The sequence below is a fragment of the Calypte anna genome, chromosome 11 (assembly GCF_003957555.1).
Source record: "Calypte anna isolate BGI_N300 chromosome 11, bCalAnn1_v1.p, whole genome shotgun sequence".
Taxonomy (NCBI): domain Eukaryota; kingdom Metazoa; phylum Chordata; class Aves; order Apodiformes; family Trochilidae; genus Calypte; species Calypte anna.
Genome location: NC_044257.1, coordinates 3206979 through 3230886, shown reverse-complemented (window position 1 = coordinate 3230886; position 23908 = coordinate 3206979).

Here is a 23908-nt window from a genome sequence, read left to right as displayed (position 1 = left end):
GTTGCCAGTCACATACTGTCCTAATTCCCAAGTGATATAGCATCTGGATAATAAACAAGATTCATTTTGATATAACTGACTGTATATTTAATGTGCAATTTTAGATGCTAGAAGGAACATTTTTGCCCTTACTTTACTTTTCTGCCAAGCTCAGTTTAATCCTTTAAAAAAGGAAGATAATAATGAGCATTTGGACTTCAAACAAAACACTTCTAAAATGAAATTATGTGCAGTTTTTAAAGAATGTCTGTTTTTATTACTGTAACTGCAGGTAGAGTAAAGACCTTTCCAGTCCAGTGTGCATAATATAAAGAGACATTTAAAACATCCCTGTGTTTAAAAAAATTGCAGCTAAATTGACAACCTAAGCCTGGGTTTAGAAAGGAATGTTAAGATACAGTATTGATGTCATGTTTTATGCTCTACCTGCTGTGAAATTAATTTTGAAAATGAGTTGAAGGTTAAAAACATCTCTATTACTGTCACACTCCTGAGGCTTTAAGTCACTTGAAGAGAATTCCATAGTTATTTACTCATTGTAGAGATGATGTTTGCTCCAGAGTTGCTCATATAAATACTCTATATATTCAACACATAATGAGGAAAGAGGTTTTAGGCAAGATAAGTCTTTAGGGAGAGGGAAGGTTGTAAATTATAAACACTTCAAGAATGATGTCTGTTACTAAATGACTGCACAGTTAAATATGTGCATTCTTTGCAGAAGGAGGTGATTTTGAAACAAAGTAATATTCAAACAGAATCAGCCTAAAGAACTCAGGAACTCTCTTCATAGGTTCATGGCTATAATATCCTACTTTGTAAGTATTAAAAAGATATATCCTTTAAATCCTAGCTAGGACTGCTCAACATTTTGCCACAGCTCTCCCACTACTAATAAACAAACTAGACTAACGCTAGCTTGGATAGGCCTAAAAATGCTGCAATATAATAAACATATCCATGAAGTAATTTCTCCCAGTTTTGATACTTCACATGCTTCTGAGACAAAAGCCCAGAATGTAAAACTGTTTTTTGTATCATACTTGAAGTCAGACCAGATGGCAAAAGAGTTTAAAAATTGACATGATAAAGCTCTCATTTTATCTCTTATTCCTGATTTTTTGTAAAGCTTCCACTTATTGATTATTTTTATCAACAGAAGGATCTACATCAAACAGCACTAAAATTGAATATGGCCTCTACATAACACAATACTTAAAATCACCATGCCAGCTTGAATGTATGCTGTGCATCTTTTTTACAGGTAAAGCACCTCTTACCTTTATTTTTGTCAATTACGTGCATCATCTTATACATCATTTTCTCTGCAAATTGCTGCTCTGTGCAACACTGGAAAAAATGCCCAAACCACCACCAAAGAAATGATCACATTCTACTTTCTTATGGTCATAATAAAATTGTCGCTCACGTTACTATAGAAACAGAGCAGATTTCATCATTCTAATGCATGCAGTGATAATTGTTTTTATTTTAGTCGTGGATAGGTAGTTAATGGTGCCAGCTGCAGTTAGCACAGACACAGGCTACTGTCATCTAAGCATAAAGCTGCTGGCTCCTGTTCTGTCACTGTGAGCTTTCCTAACCATCAGCAATTCATAGGGGAACATTCAGACAGGAAGAAGAGCTGTTCACAGGCTTTCATTCTGTGGCTGAAATAGAATTCCCTGCAGGGAATTATGTTTCTATATGAAATCAAATAAATAAAGCACATCACAGAGTTCTGCTTCCAGTCAGGTCATTGCAGAAAAACTGGCTTCTACATGGCAACTTCTAAAATTTGGATGGTATTGAAACAAGATTCAATTGGTTGACATCTGATTCACAATGCTTGCTTGCTAGAAGAAGTACCCCTAGGTCCTGTAAGTTCACAACTAACATAGGTCTCCATGCAAATGAATATTTTAACTTTGAAGTTATAAACAGATCAGCGGGCATTAAGTAAATATAAATAACTGTGGTTTTGTGAGATCACAGCTATGCATGCTCAAAATTCAGGTTCCTTTGGAATATACGAGTGGATAGTAACATAAAACAAAATCATAAATGAAAATAATATGGGATAAAAAGACCAAATTTCAGAGATGTCCAATCAGTACCTAAAACTAGGCTGTATCAGTTTTAAAACTGATGTACTCCAAAATAAGCTGTTAATGGCCCCACAGAACAGTGTAATAGGTAAGGACCATGGGTGGGTTTGGACACCACCTTACCTAACCCACAAACTGGCTAGCACTGGCAGCTTTCTGTAATGTATTCTTTCAAACTTTTGCTTCATCTAAAGGGGGTAACAGAGAGCAATTATGTCCTCTGGTTTTTGGTCCTCCCAGACTGCTAAACCATGATACATATGTCTGCACAAAAGTCTCTCAGAAACCAGTAACACTATATGAAAAGCAATGGGTTTTTCTTGTCAATTTGCCCAATTTAGAACAAAGATGCTGTAATGAATTAGAGCAGTGTATCATCAAAACCAGACATTTATGCAAAGTACTACAGAAAACTGAATTCAGACTAGAATTACATTTGGAACTGTCTATTTAGAGGTCCCATCTCTGAACACAGCAAATTAGACAAAATATTGATGGTGCTATAATTTGTGAATACCAAAATGGCATTAGAGATAATATATGGTCACTGAGACACACAACTCCTATGCAGTTCTTCCATTAATCACTCCTCCTCAGATCCTAAGAGCTGCAACACGCAGATTTTTACATGAGGTTTTACATAGCATATCCACCCATGTCTCTGACTTTTGAGGTTTTCCTCTGGAATTCCTCACTCTGTTGTTCATAAATATGTACATTTGTACCCTACTTATTTTGTATTTAGGTCACATCAGCTACACACATAGACTAGCACCAAACAGGTCACCATATGTCCAAAATTCCATGTGTGTTCGTCATGCATGCACATTCCAAGATGTATTTGATTTACTACAGTGAGGATGTACATTTGTTCAGAAATACAATAATCACAATTATTATTTTAACAATATATCAGCAATACACTAAGCACAGTTTTTTTGAGAAACATGAGTAGTGCATACACAGAAACAATTTCCTAAGAAATCTCAGGCAAGTATGACAGTCCTGTATTTTCTGAACTTTTTTACCACTTGAAAATGTAAATAGACATTTTTCTACACCATAAATGTAATTGCACCAAAATGATATTTTATATCTCCAAACTCACGTTCACCAGGTCAAACATGATTTTGTTTGTTCATGGCTGCCTCAATTATAGTCAATATTCTCAGAATTCTATTAACAAACCTTCTACCCAGCATAAAAAGTAAAACTTTGGAAACACTAAAGGCAGCATCTGTTACAAAGTGAGTGTGCGTTTGTTGCAGAATGTAGAATTTCAGTCTAAAGTAATTTTTTTAAAAATGTTTTTGTCTAGAATAAGACTTTTACTCTAAGTATCCATAGATAACTTAATGAGGATTACAGCATTCCTGCCTCAGGCACTTTTCCCACAGTTTCTATCCCAAATTTCTGCCCCCTGTGCATCATAAACCTATGAGATGTTGCTACTAGAACAGACAACACGCAGAAATCATACTAGAGAGTGAGATGGGGATGCCTGCTGCACTGAGGGTCACAGTTATCAGCTTAACTGAGGATGCAACATCACCTGCAACAATCCTAACACAATGTGCAGAGAGAAACCTCTTGCTCACGGAATTACTGAATGGTTGAAGTTGGAAGGGACCTCAGGAGGTCATCTTGTCCAATCCTCCTGCTCAAGCAGGGTCAGCTATAGCTGATTGCCCAGAACCATGTCCAGGTAGCTTTTAAACATTTCTCACTGGAGCCTTCTCACTTCTAGGCTAAACTGTCCCAGCTCTTTCTGCCTTTCCTCACAGGAGAGATGCTCCAGCCCCTTAACCATCTTTGCAGCTGTGTGCTGGACTCTTTCCAGTAGCTCAATCTCTCTTGTAGTGGGCAGCTCAGAGCTAAATGCAGTTGCCAGATGTGGCCTCACCAGTGCTGAGTTTGGACACTTAGCAGTCATTAATTTCTCAACACACAGTTCTACATGAGACAAATAGTCTATACATCCTTCACCCTCTTCTATTCTGTAAGTAAATTTGTAAAGCTCACAGTACACTTAGTAGAACTTTTTTGACACTAACATGGACTCCTTCCAAGCCACTCTCCCTTAGGATATACATACAGCTATTTGAGAGGTGTTTGAGAGACAGGATATTATTTATTAACAGAATTTTAATGTAGGCTGCCTTGTTCAGCAAAGTAAATTTGGTCTTGGATGAAACCTTTCTTTCCCCATCAGCTCTTAAAATGCTTCAGGTAATATTCTGTCTGATCAGAAGACTGGCCAATTTCCTCCTGACCACATCTTTCTCTACCCTGACAGAGAATGCAGTGAAATACAAGCCTGCAGGCACATGCTGGAATAAAAATATTTTTAGATTTTTAATCCTCTGGCTGGATACAGCCATATTAAATATAGATTACTTTTTATAATCTATAAAAAGATAAACTGAATGAAAGAAGGAAAAATGTTACTGAATAAAAAAGAAGTGTGGCAATGAAGCTGTATCATGTACTGTAGACAATGCAGTATAGAGAAAGCTAATGTATATGTTCATCACATGAAGCAGAACAATGAAGATAGTATTTATGGTGTAGATAATTCAATAATTTCATTATAATAGCAATAATAATAATATATAATAATAATTATCTATAATCCCGTATAAATATATTCTTGCTCCAATTCCATCACTCAACCTTCCCTGAATTTACAGGGCCTTGTTTGTCCTCTATACAGAATGAAATTCAAGCCCTGCAGCCTCCATTTATAAAGCCATGTCTTGGGATATAGAGAATATGTAACAATTCCCCACTTAAATTTTTTTTAAACTTTGTGATATTTGTACTAAATATGCAACAGTTCCCTTGGCTATCCTTGCAAAACAAAACAACACCATTTCAATTAAAGATTCAAAAAGACAACTTAACATTTAAAGGGTATGACAAGTTGATCTTTCTGTTAGGTTTGTGAAAACTGTTCACCTCTAGTGAATAAGTGATTGCTGAGAAGGACTATTGTGAAAATTGTTTGATACTGAACAATTTAGCAGTAAACAGGGAAAAAACATTAAGTCCCATGTTTCAAAATATTAAATCCTTAATAAAATAATATTTATCCATTTTGTTCCTGAGCAGCATGCACAGACTGAGGAAAATTAAGGGGTTCCAAACAATGGCTCACAACATTCATGTTGCTTTCAACAGAAGTAGCAAGGCCTTTCCTGTGAAACTGCTCCTTTGGCAAGCCCAGAATCCAAATTTACTGAGGCAAATCTGGAAGCTTCCTTTCATCTGTAAATCTAAATCCTTTTTTGATTATCTTAATGACATGTACTAAAAACCCAAGGGCAGAGACAAGAAAAAGAAAATCTTAACTCCCCATCCTTTGCATAGCATTTTTCTCATCTGCTATGCGTAAGTCATTCACCTGTTACAGGAAAAAAAAGGAACTGTAAGGAATTGTAGCTTTTCTTCCAACACAGCAGTAATAAGAAAGTGCCTAATGAGACAGCCAGTGGGACTGTAAAATACGGCATTAAAAAACCAAGAAAACCCCAAAACCCACAAAGGTATATACTCTTTTTTTTTTTCTTTCTTTTTGAAAGAATTGAATCTTATTTTGTGTTTGTGTTTGTTTGTTTGCTTTACAGAAATAGCTCTTTCCCCAAAATGGCATGGCAAACATCTGAGACAGAGCAAGTGGGAGACTAGAAAAGTTTTTTTAGTGGACACAGCTCTGGCTAGTTTTTTACAGATTAACACTGCCACTTAGCAATGACTGAATTTAAGGGTTCTGCTCCAGAAATAATGCAGAACTCCAGCTTTGCCTACTGCATAGAAGCCAAAAAATTTTAAAAATAATTCAAGTTCAACATCTTTCTGCTGATGAAAAAGCACTATTTGGGTTGAAACTCTGTATTAAAGTGTAAGGTTCATTTTTGTAAAGTAACAATCATTAAATAGTACAGAAGCATGTATTACTGAAGTCACCAGCCCCACACTTTTAACTCATAATTCTATTTCTGATTACTTCTTTCTTCCTTTTTGGAATTTTGAAACCTTTCTTAGCTAAAAGAGGAAACTGAAGGCAGCCTTTGTGTAGATGGGAGATGGCTAAATTTTGAAGATCTAAGGAACAAATAAGAGCTCAGTAAGTGTACAAAGCCCATTTGATTACAGAGGGTCAGCCTAACCTGAGCTTGATCAAATGTTACACAGTCTAAAAAACCCAACAAGTTTAAACTTGTAGAAACTTTCAATACATTACAGTATATAGAATATAGAGCATAATCCTTCATCTCTTACACTGAGCTGCCTTTGCATAATGCCTCTCTCAAACACATCCTCTATTAAGACTTCATATTAGCTAAAACAGCATACTGGAAAGAATCCTTCTCGTTTCATCACTGTGCCTAGGAAACAGGTCTCAGTGTAGAAAAATTATTTCTGTTTCCAGTGGTCCCTGCTCAACTCTGAGCTCTTGATTCATCTTCTAAGTACTATTATTTTATCCCTTCTCCTAGTGTTAGATCATCTTCTACCGATGCCTCTCTGAAGGAATCTTCATCTGAAAACCTTTCCAGTTATGAGCCCTAGTGGTCAACACTAGCACAAATCATTTGGAACCAAGTAGACAGGACCTGGTTCATTTCAGAACTGACTTTGATACTTTCTATTTACATTAATTGTTTCACCATTTGAAACAATGTTTATTTAAAATTGATTGAGGTAAGAGCTGATACATTGTGCCATTTATATCATCAGTGCCTTTGCCACTCCATCTCAGTAGGTTTTTCTTTGGAGAATCAAAAATAGCTTCATCAGTGAGAGAAAGAAAATCTTAAAGCTCAGGTTAATCAACAGCAGTCTGTGAGGAAAACAGCAAAGTACTGAAATCTCCACTTCTGAATAATTTTACTTGCGATGTGGTGAGAGTCTAGCATAAATTAATTCCCAACATCCAGCTCAGTTTTCAGCTAGAATGAATCAATCAAGCACTGAAAATAAAATCCCAGCTCTTCATGACATACTCTGTAGAGTAGGATGATGAAAGATTAAAAAAAATAAATACATAATTTAAGGCACTAAACATTTTTTTCCTCCACAGGAGATCCATTACCTATGCAATGGAAATCTGTTACTGACACAGGGACTTTAAATAACTTTATGTTCTCAGTATTTCAAATGCAAGTAATCAACACATAGCAAGGCATATACTCAGTGTCTACACATTTAGGCATTCTTTGCCTTTTTTCCCCTCTCTCAACCTAGCAAACACATCTGTCAGAACCTGCAGCACCAGTGTTTCTGAGATTCCTGATCTACTTTATACATAACCATACTGCGAATATTAAAAAAAAAGAAAATTCAAATATATTAAAAAACAATCTTAATTAGATTACTGAAGCCACTTCTGTTAACAACAATTTTTGTATTATTTAACAAGATGGACAATAACCACAGTGAAGCAAAGCTGTATGCCCCTCAGTGGATAGTAGGCAAGTTTACTGTTACCCACTTTTACATTGTTTCTGGAGTAACTGGATTTATTTCCTTCTTCCAGAAGTATTCTCTCTCTCATCTCTCAAATTTCACAGGAACAAATCAATTTTAAAAACCTATGCACTGAAACAAAACAAGATTTTTCAAACTCTCCATTAACGAAATCCTAAGGACTTAGTCATAAGGGGGCTTTCTGCTTCTGGGTTCCTAGGAGCCATTTCCACTATTATAGGCAAATGAAAACTAAACTCAAATATCTAATGTGGTGGCAAACAGCAGAAGCCAGGAGCACCATTTACTGTGTGAATATATTATGTCAAAACAAAATGCTGGGTGCAATCTCACTGAGAAGGAATTGGCCTTAGCTGAAGGGCTATTTAAGACACACCATAAAACTTCAGGCCATCACAAGTAGAGGTGGCAGGGAGGGGAATGAGGTAGAAAAATCATTATCCCCAATAGTATCTTGTATTGTCAGCAGTACCCAATCGCAGAAAATGAAGATTGTGGTACACCAAAAGTAAGAGGAAGGAATAAAAATTTAATCCAAGGTTAGAAGTAGGCTGTGATGAGTATGTACCAAATGTAGCTCTAAGATCATTGTGCTTTATCTAAATAGAATTTACAACTTGCTCTAATCCAGGTGACCTGTGTTATAGAAAATGTGTCCTTAAATCCATGAATATAAAATACACTACTCATTCCATTCCTTTGGGAGCTTGACCAGTCTTGCAGAGCCAAATGAAAACTAAAAGGCATCTAAAGGATAGTACAAATTCCAGAGTAATTAAAGAGCTGATAATGTGTAAAACTGCTGTGGAAAAATAAACTTCTTGTGACCAGTGTTAGCTAGAAAATTTATCCATTATCCTGCTGTATCAAGGCAAATGCCTAAACTTGAAAAAATCCTCAAGCTTTTAGCAGCTGAACATTCTGAATTCTGAGCAACTTTTCTGAAGAGGACAGAAGTATTTCTTCTTTTAGTGAGAAAACCATCATTATTTAAGGTATAACTTGTGCAGCTCCTAGAAGCTGTAGCATTTTTGCAAAGTGGGATTTTTAGCTGAAGAGAGACTTACTGTAACTTCAAACTACAAATGAGTGGTTTCTTCTAAAGGACCTGTGATACAGCAGTCTGTCAGTTTCTGGGGTAGGGAGCAGTTCACCTTAAAGACAAGGAATAATATGAAACATTATTTTAATATATATAACGCCAATTACTAAAGCAGCACCCTGACAAAGCAGCATAAGCTGTTCCTGGCTCATCAGGACCATGTTTCCAGCTAAGTGAGAAAGGGATTGAGGACAGAAAAGTTCAGTCTTCTAAAAATGTTGTTATTAAAAGAGGAAGTATTAGAAAATTCTTTTATCACTTCATACTAGAAAACCATATATGCTAACCCTAGGATATATGCATATATTCCTATGCTAACCAATTAAGGGACTTTCCACTGCACAGCAATCTCTATATCTCAAATGATTCATCTCTTCAACACTTACCAAATTATTAAACTAATCCTCATAACTCTACAACAGTCAAAAAAAAACCAAAACAAAAAACCAAAAAAATCTTTGTAAATGGTATATGCAATGACTCTAGAACTGGTCACCTTTACTCTAGTCTCTTCCACACTCTGAATGATTTTGCTGAATTGTGAGTAAATACTCTTATTTTTATTTTTACACCCTTTGCTGTAAGAAAAGAATAGTGTGCACAATCCTTTGCTGTGACAAATGCTCTCAGATACTTTATTCAGACTTAGACGTGGCTTAAATTCCTTAATAATTTATTTCAACAAATCACTGAGTTCATGTTACATGAACTCTTTCATTTGCCTTTTTTTCAGGATCTGCACAAATATCATCATCTTCCTGCTGTTGGCCTAGGTGTGGCCTTGGAGAAGAGAACCATGAAACATGTTGGCTGTAAATCATTTAGATTTAGACACAAAACGTGTAAACACCAAATACTACATGAGCTATATCCTTTACAGTAGGAAAAAGAAATTTCTAGGACTGATTCCTGACCTTCCAGATACTAACACAAACCTGGACATTGACCACAGAAAATTTAAGAAGCCATAATTTTTCCAGAGGATGTTAAAGCGTGACATCCCAGGCAACTTTTCTGTAGTGCTTCTGGAAGATGGCCTGAAGGCAGGCAATTTTGATGTCATAAAAATAAAGAAATAATTTTTTTTTACATAGAGACCTGTCCTATGGTCTATCAAGACTACCTTCATTATCTTAAAGTGGTAAAGCAGCCTCAACAGGGGAAGATTTGAGTTTTGATGATGGATCTTTTGGTTGTTGCAAAAACAAAGCCTCGACTGCAATCATGCTGGTGTCTTCACACAACTTTTTACCAGTTTCAACTGAATAGAAAATAATTCATTCACCTAGGTGCAAATATGAAATCATCATATCAAAGGAACTGATCTGAGAGGTAATAGTATATTAAATAGTTGTGTTTTCTGGAAAGATAACTGGAATGCCTATGAATAAATAAGCACCTTCTTAAGACTTCTGAAAAAAAAAGACAATTATAAACTCATTAATAAATGAGTACATTGGAAGGAAAGAACATATGGAACATAAATCTGAGAAGTAGGATGGTTCTGCAGCATTAGAACAAGAGTCATAAGTTTTCTTCTGCTTGTCTCAATATTGATAGTCTTCTGCTGTAACTTTTTCTAGAATACATAGATCTAGAAGCTGACCTTAAATAAAGCTTAATGGTGTAAAAATGTGCAGTTTCCTCATTTCTCGTAGCTCCCCGTAGAATGACAGTTCTTCTTTCCTCTTGTTTCAGAAGTCAAAAGCTCTCTTTGTTTGTTATGATTTCTCAGGAGATCAAGGGAGACAGAAATTACACTGTCATGACCGCAGCTCTCAATGTTTTCTTTGAAATCATGGCATCTCAGATTTCAGATTTGGTTTTGAGTGCTTGCTAGTGACACACATCAATGCAGCTCCAAGAAAACATAATTATATAAAAGTCACTGCAGAGTCCAAATTAAAGATCAGATAATTGATCTGAATGGCAGGTCTATCTATAGCAGTGGGATTAGATTGCAAGCCTTGCTTCTCCCTAAACTATCAGTACACTCCTTCGTGGTCTCAGTTTCACTCTTTATTGCTTAAATTAAAAGAGCAAAACACATGAGTTAGCAAAGATGTTTCAGACCACATTAATCTCTGCAATTACTCCTCTAACTCGATAGATTAAGGGTAAACATTTTTGTTTAAAAATGAAGTTTAAAATAACAGTAATTCAGGATCAGAAAAATAAAGCTTAAGCAACAGCAAGAAATTACAGATTAAAACATTTCCTTGCTAGCTGCTGGATCTATGGATGCCACAAATTGAGAAAAGTACAACTGGCTTAAACTAGTATGTCATGGTCACCACCAACATTTCCATGGTTGGGGAAAACTTATCAGCTGGTTTCTTTGTGACAAAACTCAACATAATCACAAAGAAGATGGTGACAATTATCATGAGCACAGGGAAACTCCTCTTGCATACTAAAGTAAAATTTTACAAAGCAGCATAGAGATGTTTTCTTCCCTGTTAGTTAATCTTAGATTAGTTTGTTTCAAGCTGTATTTTGGTGCCTTGAGTACAACAGAGCCTGTACAGTTGCTACTCAGACTCCATTTCATTGTAAAAATTATTTCAAAACTAAAAGCTGAAACCAATTGATAGCATAACCTAAACAGAACTTTGGCCCTACTTTAATCTTTAATGGACCACATATCACAAGAGGAAAGATGTCATCATATCACAGCTACTACCAGAACAGTGATCAAAATTCTATAGATGAACAAGGTTGGCAAACTGTAGTAGCCAGACCAGACAAGAACTCAGTAAACTTCTTGCTGAAAGAAATACTTTGCAACTTTGAAAGATCTAAAGAAATCTGTTTCAGCTGAACAGGCCAGCTTAGAAAGAAAGTATGAATCAACCAAGGTTATCAATGCCACTTGAATGATTTCTGATATTCTCTAGGATTTAAAGAGCCTTTTATATACATAAACCAATGCAGTGTCATACAAAAATGTCTCATCTACCTCATTTACTTCCACTTAGGCATGTGTTAGCTGGAAGAATACCACGCTGATGCAGCACAATTGCTGATATCCAAGCCAGATGAACAGACCAAGCACTCGTACTGAAGGAAAGCATTCACTTACACCAAGCTAAACAAACAGAACACTAATGCATAATCCTTAAATCCTTGGAAGTGCACCCTCAAAGTGAGATAAATATGGGCTTGCTATCTCCCTTTTGCAAGGAAGGTTTATTTCAGCACCTTCCCTCCTACCACCATGAGCATGTACCAACAAGCACAGTCACAGTGCTGCATATGCATCAGTATCAGAGCAGCAGCAGCTTGGAAACTTCTGATCACAGATGACTGGATTTTGTCATCCACTTCCTAGGACATACAGCCTAAGTTTTTATTGGCTTGCATATTTTAGAGTCCATTTGTACTTGAGTAAAACCAAAACCCAGTTCTGTGTAGTGCTCTTCCTGGTTTTAAAATCAATTTTTGAAAACCACAGATTCTCACTAAATCTTTAATAGGTCAGGCGTAGTACGTGTGAAAGTATATGTTCGAGATTTGGCAAGTGGACAGATTAGGCAAAGTGTTACTATGAAACCTGACTAAGCTTTCTCTGGCTACAAAAATCCTTTAATGTTAACCTCAAGAAAACTGTTACTGCTGTAACAGTGCATGCTGAGTGGGTATGAGCCAAAAAGAGGGTAAGGGAATACATGACAGAAGTCAATACCTTAATTGTTTTTAAAAGATTCTAATTCTACACAATAATGCAACCAGTTCTGCACTAGGACCTAACAAGACATACTGTTGACAGCAATTATTCAATATTAAAATTATTTGATTTACAAAGGCTTCAGAAATTTCCCATCTTGGATGTCCAAGTGTAGGCAGCTTAATGTATGCCTAAGTATATAAAATAACGGTTTGGCTTTTCAAATATGCTAAGTAAAAATAAGTTAAGCCTTACAAGGCAATAAAAAAGTTAATCTTGCATAAATTTAAACTTGTTGAAGGGTTTTTAAAAAGTGGCAAATACTTAAATTTCATTTCCCAAATCACAAAAAGAATTATATTTTAATGCTCTCGTATTAAAAAGTAACATAATAAGAGGCTTTATACTCCACCATTAATAAAACATTAACCAAAAACAAGAAACCCACTGATAACATCAATGAAGTTGTCTTCTAAACCCCCAAACATCCAATTCAAATGAATAATGAAAGGCTTCAGCACAATTTTTATGCTTACACTGTTTGCTTATAGATCACCTAATTTCCTTCTAGGGCTAATGTGGAAACTGGAAGCTGCTACCATACACAATCAATAATCCTCCCAGAAGCTTAGTTTCAGATGTAGGAGACACTGGCAAAAGTAGTCAGACAGAAATTAAATTCATTTGGGCTTCTTGTTTGTTTGCTTTTCTAAGAAGAAAGCAAAGCAAATATCTCCCAGCACCTCTCATTTAGCTTCCTGACTTTTCCTTGTGGAAGATGACATTCAGATCTTCTAAAGCTTTGTTTAACTGCCTGGACCTTATTGATACAATTTGAAATTGGAGAAAAAGCAAGAGGAGGTTTTTGAGTTTATGATTTCTGTGAAGTGTTTCTCACAACATAGTTCAGCTTCCCAGTCTCTGCTGCAATCAAATATGCTTTAAGCCCAGAAGCAGGTTGAGCCATTTTATCAGCCTGGCAAGAAATTATCTGGTTGTGTTTGAAAGCTGAATTCCAGTAAATTATCAAATCTGATAAAAGGTACAAACATTCATCCCAGGAACAGCACAAACCAGAAACAATTAGATTCAAATATACAAGATGCTGCATAGTTAACTATTGTTGTACTTTTACAGCATGACAAACATTCAACTGCATAACACAATTCAACTAGACCCCCAAAATATTAACTATAGAGCCCAGCCAGTATTTTCCAGTTTGTGTTCCTTAATTCAAGCCTAGAGAGTTACTCTTCTAGAAGTGATCTACCCTGACTCATTGACATTAGAACATAATTAGAGAAAGATGAGAACGGTCCATAATAAAGAAGTTCCATCAAGCACCCCCAAGAATGAAATAATCCAAAATTATTAAATTTAGCTCTAGTTCCATTTTTAGGTACACCAGTAAAATTGGTTTAGGCTTACAAATAAAAGCAGTTTTCAGAGATGAAAAGATGCAAAACCTGAAAATAATTATTCAGACTGAATTTTGGGCCTTTGTTCCTGTTAGAACACTTGATATATGATGGAAAAACTACATTTAAGTGATAATTACTACCCTATTATTCTATGAGCTAGTTCAGTTCAACTGTATTAGATATTTGCCCTTCTAAAGGCTAGAATCAGATTAAAACTTCTGCTTGGTACATGTTAAAACTATCTGTAAAATCTTAGAATATTCCCTTTGATTCTCATGTTTAACATAGTATTTGCATAGGATGCTCACATACATTTTTATTTTATACCATAATTTTCCACTTCCTCTACCATCATTTAAATTTACAAGTTATTGGAGTATACATCCTAAGTGCTTAGCAATAGATCTGTAGGCACCTGTAAAATTTCCACATCACTAAGCCATCTAGAAAAGTAAATATTAAGCACGACTTAGAGCTTTAAATGGAAGGAGAAATTTTTAGATTTGTTAACAAATTTTCCCTTTGATGTTATTTTCCCAAGCTTTAAACAGAAGCTGTGCATACCCCTTCTCCCTGCAAGGGAAACTTGCAGTTTCTCAGAAAACTGAGAGTGAAGGAGAATAATCAATAAAACTTGAGCCCTAAGACAGTAGTCTATTATCTTGAAATAGCAATAGTCCTCAAAATCTGTCAATACTTGCAAGGGGAGAGAACTGCTGAAAATCATGCTAGGAGATTACACCTACTTGCATGTCATTTCAGTACTGATTTAATGGCAAGCCCAAACATCAAGAAGGGAAAAGCATTAAGAAAAAAATCACTCAAAAGTACAGAAGACTAAATCAGAAAAATCCTTAGATACAATAACTCAGCTGTAAGGGTTTCATGTACTGGGCAAGTGCTGATTCAGGTTTATTTTGTATTTTTTAAATTAAAAGGAGTGGGCCCCTTTGCTGGGGACCCTTATATGTGATAGAAATAAAAATTGAAGAAGTAGAATTAAAAAATATTTTTATGAATTTGGTGTTTAATTATCACATACCTTTAATTAGCTTTAAATATAGGACTATGCCACATTTGTCTGCCTTTCAGAACTTGAGACTTGAAATGGCACTCCACTAAATAAAGGTGCACCTTGCCAAATAAAATATTTTTCTTTATCAATACAACAGTATTGATGAAGACTAACCCAACTTTATTCTCCTGAACAACTTCTGCTCCCTAATATATTTAGATATAGTTTAGTCATTACGAGAACCCTTATTCTTCCTTGCTGATATCAGGACAGCTAATATAATCAATTAGCTTTTCTGTACACCAAAGGCAGTTGCCTTAGGCTGACCAAGGCATAGGTTTTTCTCTCTCATAAAAAAATTATTCCTGACTCAGGTTTTTAAGTCTTCACGTAGGCTCCATGTTTGTTGCATTTTTTAGTAAATACCTTAAATTTATTCTTTTATACAGCCTTTCAATTATATGAAGCTCTTATATGTCTGTGCTACTTATTTTAGCTACACCATTTGGCACAATCTCTGCTTTTCTATTTCGTTATCAACTAGACAGAAAATCTTCCTTTTTTTTAATTTGTCAGTTTATTTCTGTGCAAGGCAAAGACAATGTTGACCCAGTATGGTTATAATTCACTGAGGATGAGAAAACAGAGGTAGTGAGGATGAACCATGACATCTGCCAGTCTTTCACTTAATAAAACAAAACCTTTGGAAGCATAATTGGGTAATTCTTAGACAGAGTGATCTGTGATCCTTCTGTATGTCTAATTAAATGTTTACTAAGCCCATCAATAACAACATGGATGTGCAACAAACTGAAAAGAAGCAACACATTGAGGTATCTGCAGAAAATAACATTAGTAATCTTTTCTTTCTTTCCACAGTAAGATAGATGAGCTGCTGAGCTAATGCTGGAATTTCACTGAAATTGGGAAGAAATTTAATCTTCTATCTGGGTTTCCCTGACTCTGTCACACGTGTGCAGGAACATGAGAGTCACCGTCTGCAGAGTAAGCAGACTGGTTGCTGCTGACAACAGCTCACTACAGCTGCTGTTAGCAGAAACCAGGATCCGTGAATCGAGTTATTTAGCTGTACTTGAATGGCTGATACCTGCCTGTGGAAGATCTTCAAGAAATTTCACACTTGATATGATAGATACTTCTGTAACAAGGAATTCAAATAGCATGAAGCAGCAATAGTAGGGACACGCATGCATCCCTGACATACAGGATTCTATAGGAAAGTTTCCAGTGTCTTTCAATACTGTATAATCAAGGTGAGAGATTGGCTGGTTCTCAGACTTCTAAATTAACTTGTTTACCCTAACTCCTTTTTTCAAACAGCTCTTTAAAGATTCCTTTATGATGATCATTATCAAATGAGTGAACTAACTCTGCATTGAAGACACTGAATAATGACTTTTGATGAAAAAGTAAATACAAATCTGTTTGGAAATACTATCTGAAGAGTCCTGTATAAACATTGTTATGTATTACAGATGCCTTTCTTGAGCTGGCTGCAATTGGGTTATAGTATTTTTTTGGTACAATTTTTCTAATGTGTTACTTTTGATTAATAAGGCAGAGGGTCTGTTTCTGCTCATCTTCTTACGTGTATCTTACCAGTTTATGGATCTTGGTGCAAGGCAGGGAGGAAGTACAGTTTCCAGAATTAGAATCGTATCTTTTTTTTTTTTTTCAATCCCCTCAAAAAAACCAACCCTTACGCCGTGGAAAAGCTACAGTTTCCCAGGCTTTTGCTAAAAACAACAAAAAACACTCAAACATATTAAGAAGTCTTCCCGAAAGCTCAACGACCCCCGGTGGGGGGCAGCCCCGGCACGCCGCTTGGCCAGGCGGGCGGAGCTCTGCCCCCTCATGCGGCGGAAAACCCGGAAGCGGGCCAACACCGGCGGCGAGGCGAAGGCCGCGGGTCCCGGTCGGGTCACAACCACCGCCCGTGTCTGCGGGGGTCACCACCCGGGACTACAACTCCCAGCCTCCCCCGTGGCAGAGCTGTCTCCTCCGGCCGCAGGGGCGGCTGGGAAGCGTGGTCATTCCCGCCCTTTCTGCTCGGTCCCCGCCCGCGGGCCGGGTCTCCGCCTGCGGCGGGAGCGGGGCGGGGCGGAGCGGAGCGGCAGCAGCGCCGCGCAGCGAGGCGGGAGGCGGTGCGGCCATCCCGCGCCCAGGGGCGGGGAGCGCGGAGCCGGCCCCGCCCGCGGCGCTGTTCAGAGCCCAGGTGCTGAGTCTCCGCCCGGCTCACCGAGGCTCCGGCGGCTCTCCCTTCCCGGCGCTCCCATCCAACCGCCGCGATGGCTCCGGCGCTCAGCCGCCTCCGCCAGGCGCTCTGAGCCGCCCTCCCAGCGCGCCCCGGTGTGGATACAGCATCTCCAGACGCCCCTGGCTCCGCGGTGGAACGCAGCAGGTAAAGCAAACCCCTCCCCGCCCATCCGCATTGCATCCCCCACCCAATTGCGGTCCGGGCTGCTTGCGAGGCCCGGTTCGAGGGGCTTTTCCCGAGCCGAGAGCCGGAGGCTGACAGAGACGCGAGTTGTCTGGCGGGGAGCGAGCACCGCGAGGTGGACCACAGGGAACAAAGCGGCGCAGTGCATATGGTTTTTAAGTAGTTTCGTTATTTTAATTTCCGGGGGCTGGGAAGGGGAAGAGAAGAAGAGAGATGGCTGGTTAACTGCAAATACCTGTGCTTAGTTAGATGTCGGGAAAAACATCACCTAAATTTACTCGTTTGGTCTTGAAATCGTGTATGTCATACAGGTAAGGCAGTGCTGTAGTCCAGACCGCAAAATGGTTTCCTTGAGTACCCTTCTTTAGCTGTAGTGCTTGTATGGATTTTGCTCAGCAATAATTTCTGACTTATTTCTCTGTCAATTACTAGCTCCAACAAAGGGCTAGGACAAGCAGTAGAAGGTTAGAGGAAAAACTAGCATATGCAGTGTTCTGTGAATAGGTATTAGAAAAGGGGAGAGAAAAATTCCACTGTATTTAAGGCCAAATGACAAGTTACATCCTATTTGAAGTCACTGACAGCCAAGCATTGTGCTGCTATGCCTGATGCTTCAGGCTTCCTCTTAGTGCTGGACGATAAATAGGAAATTGAGCTAATGTCTTAAACATGCATAATCAAGCAGCAAGTGTTCTTAACAGCTTGTATGTTCAGTAGTTGCTTCTGTTGTCAAAGGACTAGTGAATATTCCTAAGCTACCAAATACTGTGTTTCACCCTAGACAGAGTAGGCTGCAACTGCACTTTATTTTTTTTTCCTTTAGTAATACAGGTTAACTTACTATTTCCTAGAGTGGCATGGAAGAGGGGAGGCTGGCAAAACAGAAATTCAGCACTTTTCTTAGGCATACATAGTGGGAAAAGTTTAATCTAGGACACCACATGCAGCCAGCCCAGGAACTTGCAGTTTCTGTGCTGATTTTGGCAAGAAATGAAGAACCAAACTAAGATTTCTTCCTTTAGAAAACAAAATTCAATCTGATTAGCATCCTCTCAACACTTTGCTTCTGCCCTGTATCAAGAAAGAACTTCTTTGTGTATGTGGCATCCTCTGCTTCCCATGTTACTGTCCTTTATGAAACCAGAGAAAGATCCCAGAAAGGCAACTGCTGGGATCAGTAAGGCAGATTTTTAAAAGCAAGCTGAGGGAATTTTTATCACTTCCCACAGCAAACATTCTCCAATCCCGATAGAAACTAAATATTTCTATTTCATTGACTTGCCTTTTTTTTTTTTTAATACAAATGATTTTAAGGTTTATGTGTGTAGTTAATTTCCAAGATAGCATGCATTCAATAGATAGCATGCATTCAATTTGTTAGGCTGTAGCTTAACAGCTTTTGTGTTTTACTCTAATAAAAAGAAGTTGGACAGATTTGGTATCATCTCGTAGTCACCACACACCCTGAACCTCTTCTTCCAATGGGGACCTTAGACATGCAGGGGAATAACATCCAGTGAGTCAGAGTAGCCTTTTACGAATCAAGTTAGCAATTATAATAGCATATTACTGTAAAATTAAAAATCAATTCACCCATATGACTGTATGCAAGACAAAATCCCCAACCCCCCCCGCCCCTGCCAGTAGAATTAAAAGATTTCCTGGCACAGCTTCTCCCTACCTCTGCACCATAGAAGCCTCAGAGCATGTGATCAACTATGTGTGATTTAAGCTGCTATTGAATTTTTTCCACGGGGAACAATTACTATGGAGTGACAAGTCAACCATTTTGATTTTAACAGATCCAGCTCTGTTTAGTGATGGTAACCATAGCATACACTGCCTAACCCAGTCTGAATATCTCACTGTGGCAGTTTGCTTTTAATTTTAAAGGACACTGTTAAACCTTAAAATATGTTCTCATTTTTGGGTAGGAATGAAAGAGGCTTAATACTAGAAGAGCACAGTAGACATTTCATCTGTGTATTTTCAGTTGCTGCTGCCTCTAACAGCCCTTGAGAAACCACTAAAATATCACAAGAGCTAAGCAGCATACTCTGACCACACCCCAACATTGCCATAATTCATATACCAAGAGACTCTGTGCTTGCTGCCACCTTCATATTTTTACCTGGTCAGTTAAGACAAAGACAAAGCTGCTTTATGCTACTGGAGCTCGTGCTGCATGCTTTTAACAGAGCAAATGATCTGCTCTTTCCAAAACATTTAAAAAGGACCTGTTATCCTGACGTTTACAGTAAAGGCTACTGCAAATACAGCATTTATACTCATTACCTACATGTCAGCTTCTGCAATAAACAATCAATAATTTTCTAATGCAGGACCCACTGAGACTTTCCCTGTTCAGTTACCATTAACTGAGCACACTACAGTAAATCTCAAGTTGCAATCTCTTTCTGGAAGTCTTTAACTTCTATAGTAGACTGCACTACACTTAAGTAAAAGCCTATTTTTCAAAAAGACTTGCACAAAAAAATTGGAAATATTTTTAACATTAGAGAAACTCTTATGAACATACTGTATAGCAATACAGTAAGTTCGGATTTTTTCCTTTTTTAAGTTTAAAAATCTCCTTATAGGCACAACCTGTACAAATACTCTATAGTTAAAAATCAACATGTGGTATTGAAAAGCAGAGACTAGTACTTTTTTACTGCTATCTGTACAAGATTGACAAGACAACTTTGAGAAATAAAGTACTCTATATTACCAAAAATATCTCTTAATATGCTGTTCTGTTTTCTGGATTGTGCTGAGATAGCCTTTGATTTTGTATAGCTCTAAAAGGAGAAAAAATAATTTACGTATTGTATAGTGCCAATTTGCTGGTTGAATTCTAGCAATACTTGGCATTAAGTATAACTAGATATTTAGTTAGTATGATACTCCCAAGTCCACCCTTCAAAGATGATATTTAAATGTACAGTGCAATAAGCAGTTACTGAACTGCTTCTTCTTACAAGAGAGACTGCCAATTTAACAGGAGTAATCCCAGTGACTTGCTTCAAGTAGCAGGTAAATAGTCTCAGTAATTTTTGAAGCTATAGCTGCTAACTTGCAAATACTTTACTATATATTGCAACAAATTTTCCTCCTTGACCAAATTCTCTCTACTTTGTTTCTAGTGCTTGGGATGGGGGTAGGAAGCAGAAGATGATGGGATAGAGGACCCTGCACATAAGGTTGTTTTAATCTACTGGGAAGTCACAAGATCTTGGCAATTCCTGAGTTACTCATACAAATACTGCCCCTTGGTGGCTACATTGTCACAGCCACTCAGATTTTACTCTAAAATCAGTTAGAATGCTGCCATACAGTAATGAAGTGACAAACAAAACAGGCTCTTCTGTTAAAGCAGGAGTAAACAACTTCATGATTATGGAAAATATGAGTGAAGGTGAGAGAGACTGAGAAATGTCTCTACGTTGATTCTTGTGCTTCAAGTCTGAGATTTAACAAGTATATATAAAGAACAGGAAGAAAGCACTCTGTGTGAGCTGACCCCTGTCTCCTCAATGGCAGTGGATGTCTGGGCAGCATGCCTGCTGTTCTGTCTGTGTGATGACTGTTCCCTCTGGCTGCTGGCCTACTAGGCTTCAACTTAAATGCTACATCAGAGTTTGTAATGTTCATTTAACTCACTCTTCAGAGAGCACAGATGATGTGCCTGGACTAGAACCTGGTTTTGAGAAGTGCAAAAAGTAGCTTATTCTCTCATTCTTCAGGTTAGAAAGGTACATTTTTCTTTTCTTTCCCTTTCTTTTCTTTGTTTTTATTATGTTTTTTTTCTCTCTGTGTTTTGTTTTTTAAACCTCTTGCTACTTGTCCTCAAAAAATGCTACTTCACAAAATTCATAAATACAGTTCTCTTAGGTATTACATATGAAACACAGCAAATTATTTAAAATTTCTGAAACAGGCAGAATTTCCACTAGCTTCCATTTTAGATGCTTACACAGTTGTCTTTAGATGTCGACTTAAGGTATCTCAGACATTATAAAAGAAAAGCGATCTATGCACAACCAAAATTCCACTGATAGAAAGTTTCGTCTCTGGCTGTCCACTTAGCTTTCTCCCTGCTGATGGGGACTTTTCTTGCTTACTTTTGCAGTTAAGAGAGCAGCTCTGGTGACATCGTTTGGTATCTTAGCTTTGAAAGTGCATTACAATTTCAGCATCACAAATACAGAGCAGATAAACACCCAAAGTGGCATGTTAAAAAGATGGGAAATGATTCTTAAAGGTCCCCTTTGTTAACATTCCTACATCTGTTGAAACTTGCACTTTGGAAACCAGCATGTGACTTGTGAACAAGATTTAACAGCTTTGTTCAACTAACAGAATATTCTTCAGATAATCAAGAGGAAGTTTACTCCAGAAATATGTCACCAGAGAACAGGCTCTAATTAGACGACAGAAGCTGCAAAATTCTAGTTTAAACATGAAATACATCAAGGCTTAGACTTATATCATTGCCTTGTGGGAAAAATACCACAAATTGCACCATGAGCTGAGTGCATACTGCAGAAAGCATGTCTTGGGCACTGTTCCAGGTAGTTGAATGCTGTCTTAAAAAATACATTTTAAGGAAAAAGTTTAACTTGTGTTTACTGTACAATCACACCAACTCCCCCACTCCCCTGTTAGCTAAAAGAAATCAACTTGAGCATGATTCTATTACTGTTACCTAATTTCAAAATTTTAGCATATACAGCTCCTTAAATCTGAAAGCTGAGATGATAAATGCAAGACAAGTATTTTCTCTATGGTACTTATGACTTTTGTCAATTACTGTAACTCAAGAACAATCTATTTCAGTATTAACAATAGCAAAAATAACCTCTAAAGTGACAAGCTGTATCTGCCACTCAAAAGTACACAAGTTTTTAATATATTTTTAAAACTGACTGAAGGAGAAGAGAAAGAATCACAGGATCCCATCTGTCCCACTTGACTATTTCTAAATAAATTAACATTCAATTAACAAGACTTTAGCTTCAACAAAGGTTTTGGTGTTTTTTTTGTTCATTCCCATCTATACTGTGCTTCAAGTACAGTAGAAGCTATTCACTGTTAAGCAGTATGTCTTGCTTTACTCTCCTCTCTGTCAAAAGAGTTGAATAGTCACTTTACTCCCTTCAACAAAGAAAGGTTGGGACAAGGAGTTAAAAATCCATAGATTCCTTTAAGGTAACTACAAAGAGGCTAGCAAAAAGATTCATGATCACTGCCCTCAGGAAGTTGTGAAACTTTGTTTTCTTTCTTTACTGGATGGAGAAAAGGCAGAGTTCAACCCTGCCTATGAAGAGATAATATTATTTTTTTAAAAATTAGCAGCTATCAGTTATGGGGCTGCAGCTTTCCATACAGGCTACTCCACTTTTCCTATATTACTAAGAAGAACTATCACTGATATTGAAAACAATAGGAAGTCCTGTTGTGGTGAGGAATGACAAGTGAAGATACATTAAAATAGAGAGTGTGTCCTGAAACACTTCAAATAAAGTGGAAGAAAACTGAAAGAAAACTAATCATGGCCTGAGTCCTCAGCACAGTCACTTTTGTGAAATCTGTACTTCCAGACAGATGAGAAATCAGTTTCATAGCTTCTTCTACAGAAGCACTTCATCCAGCTCAAAGCTGAACTTCACTGATGACTAGAAAGGATAAGGAGAGTCTGGAAAATACAACATAAAGAAGCCCTGTTTAAGCTGAAGAAGTGGCAGAGACCATTGAGGAGAATTAAAAATCTTGTTAATTTTATTAATTCTGTGCAGGCTGGGACATGTTAGTACATCTATTCAGAGGGTATAAAGATGTTTGTGTTCTGTTGTCCCTGAGAGAGAGGAAAGAAGGGTAAAATTAACGTTGGAATCCTTTAGTGCCTCTGCAAGAAAGGGAGGGAGATACTGATAATTGGTGCCCATAATTAATGCTTGAGCATAAGGATGCATATGTTGCTGACACACACTGGAGATGAGTATTCTTGCTTATCATAAAGCATGTATATAACATGACTTTTTCATTATGTGCCCTTCAAACAACATGGCAAAACAATGCAAAAGTAAAGATGACTGCACAGTCTAAAAACACCACTTAATTTTTCCTAGTTCTGGGGAAACGTTTCTTATTTTCACACAAAACGAGGAAAAATTACTGAAAAAAAAAGCCTATCATGATAAAGTGGAATTATGTAGATTATTCTTGCTTCCAGGGTATCAGCTATATTGTAAGCACTCTTGTGAAAGAGCAACATACAATAAAAAATCAAGCACAAGTTGGCTGCCACAGACTGGCAGACCTAATTCTATTTGTATACTGCTGCAAATGGTTGGGCATATCTTGGGTATAAAAAGATTTTTATTCATTGAGAAGGAAGCCCCTGAATTTGTCATTTCAGCTTCCTTGTTAAACTATTAATTTTCAAAAAACATGAGCAACAGAAATAGATAATTGTAACTTTTTAAAAATTAGCCTTCTGATTACTTCTCAGAACCTTCAGCACATAGGCTGATGATGCACCTGTCTGATTAGGTTAGTTTGCATTTTGGTCCTTCAAGAAAAGGCTATGGAGCATAAGGGTCAATCTGTAGGTGCAGAGCACTACCTTACCAGATCACTGG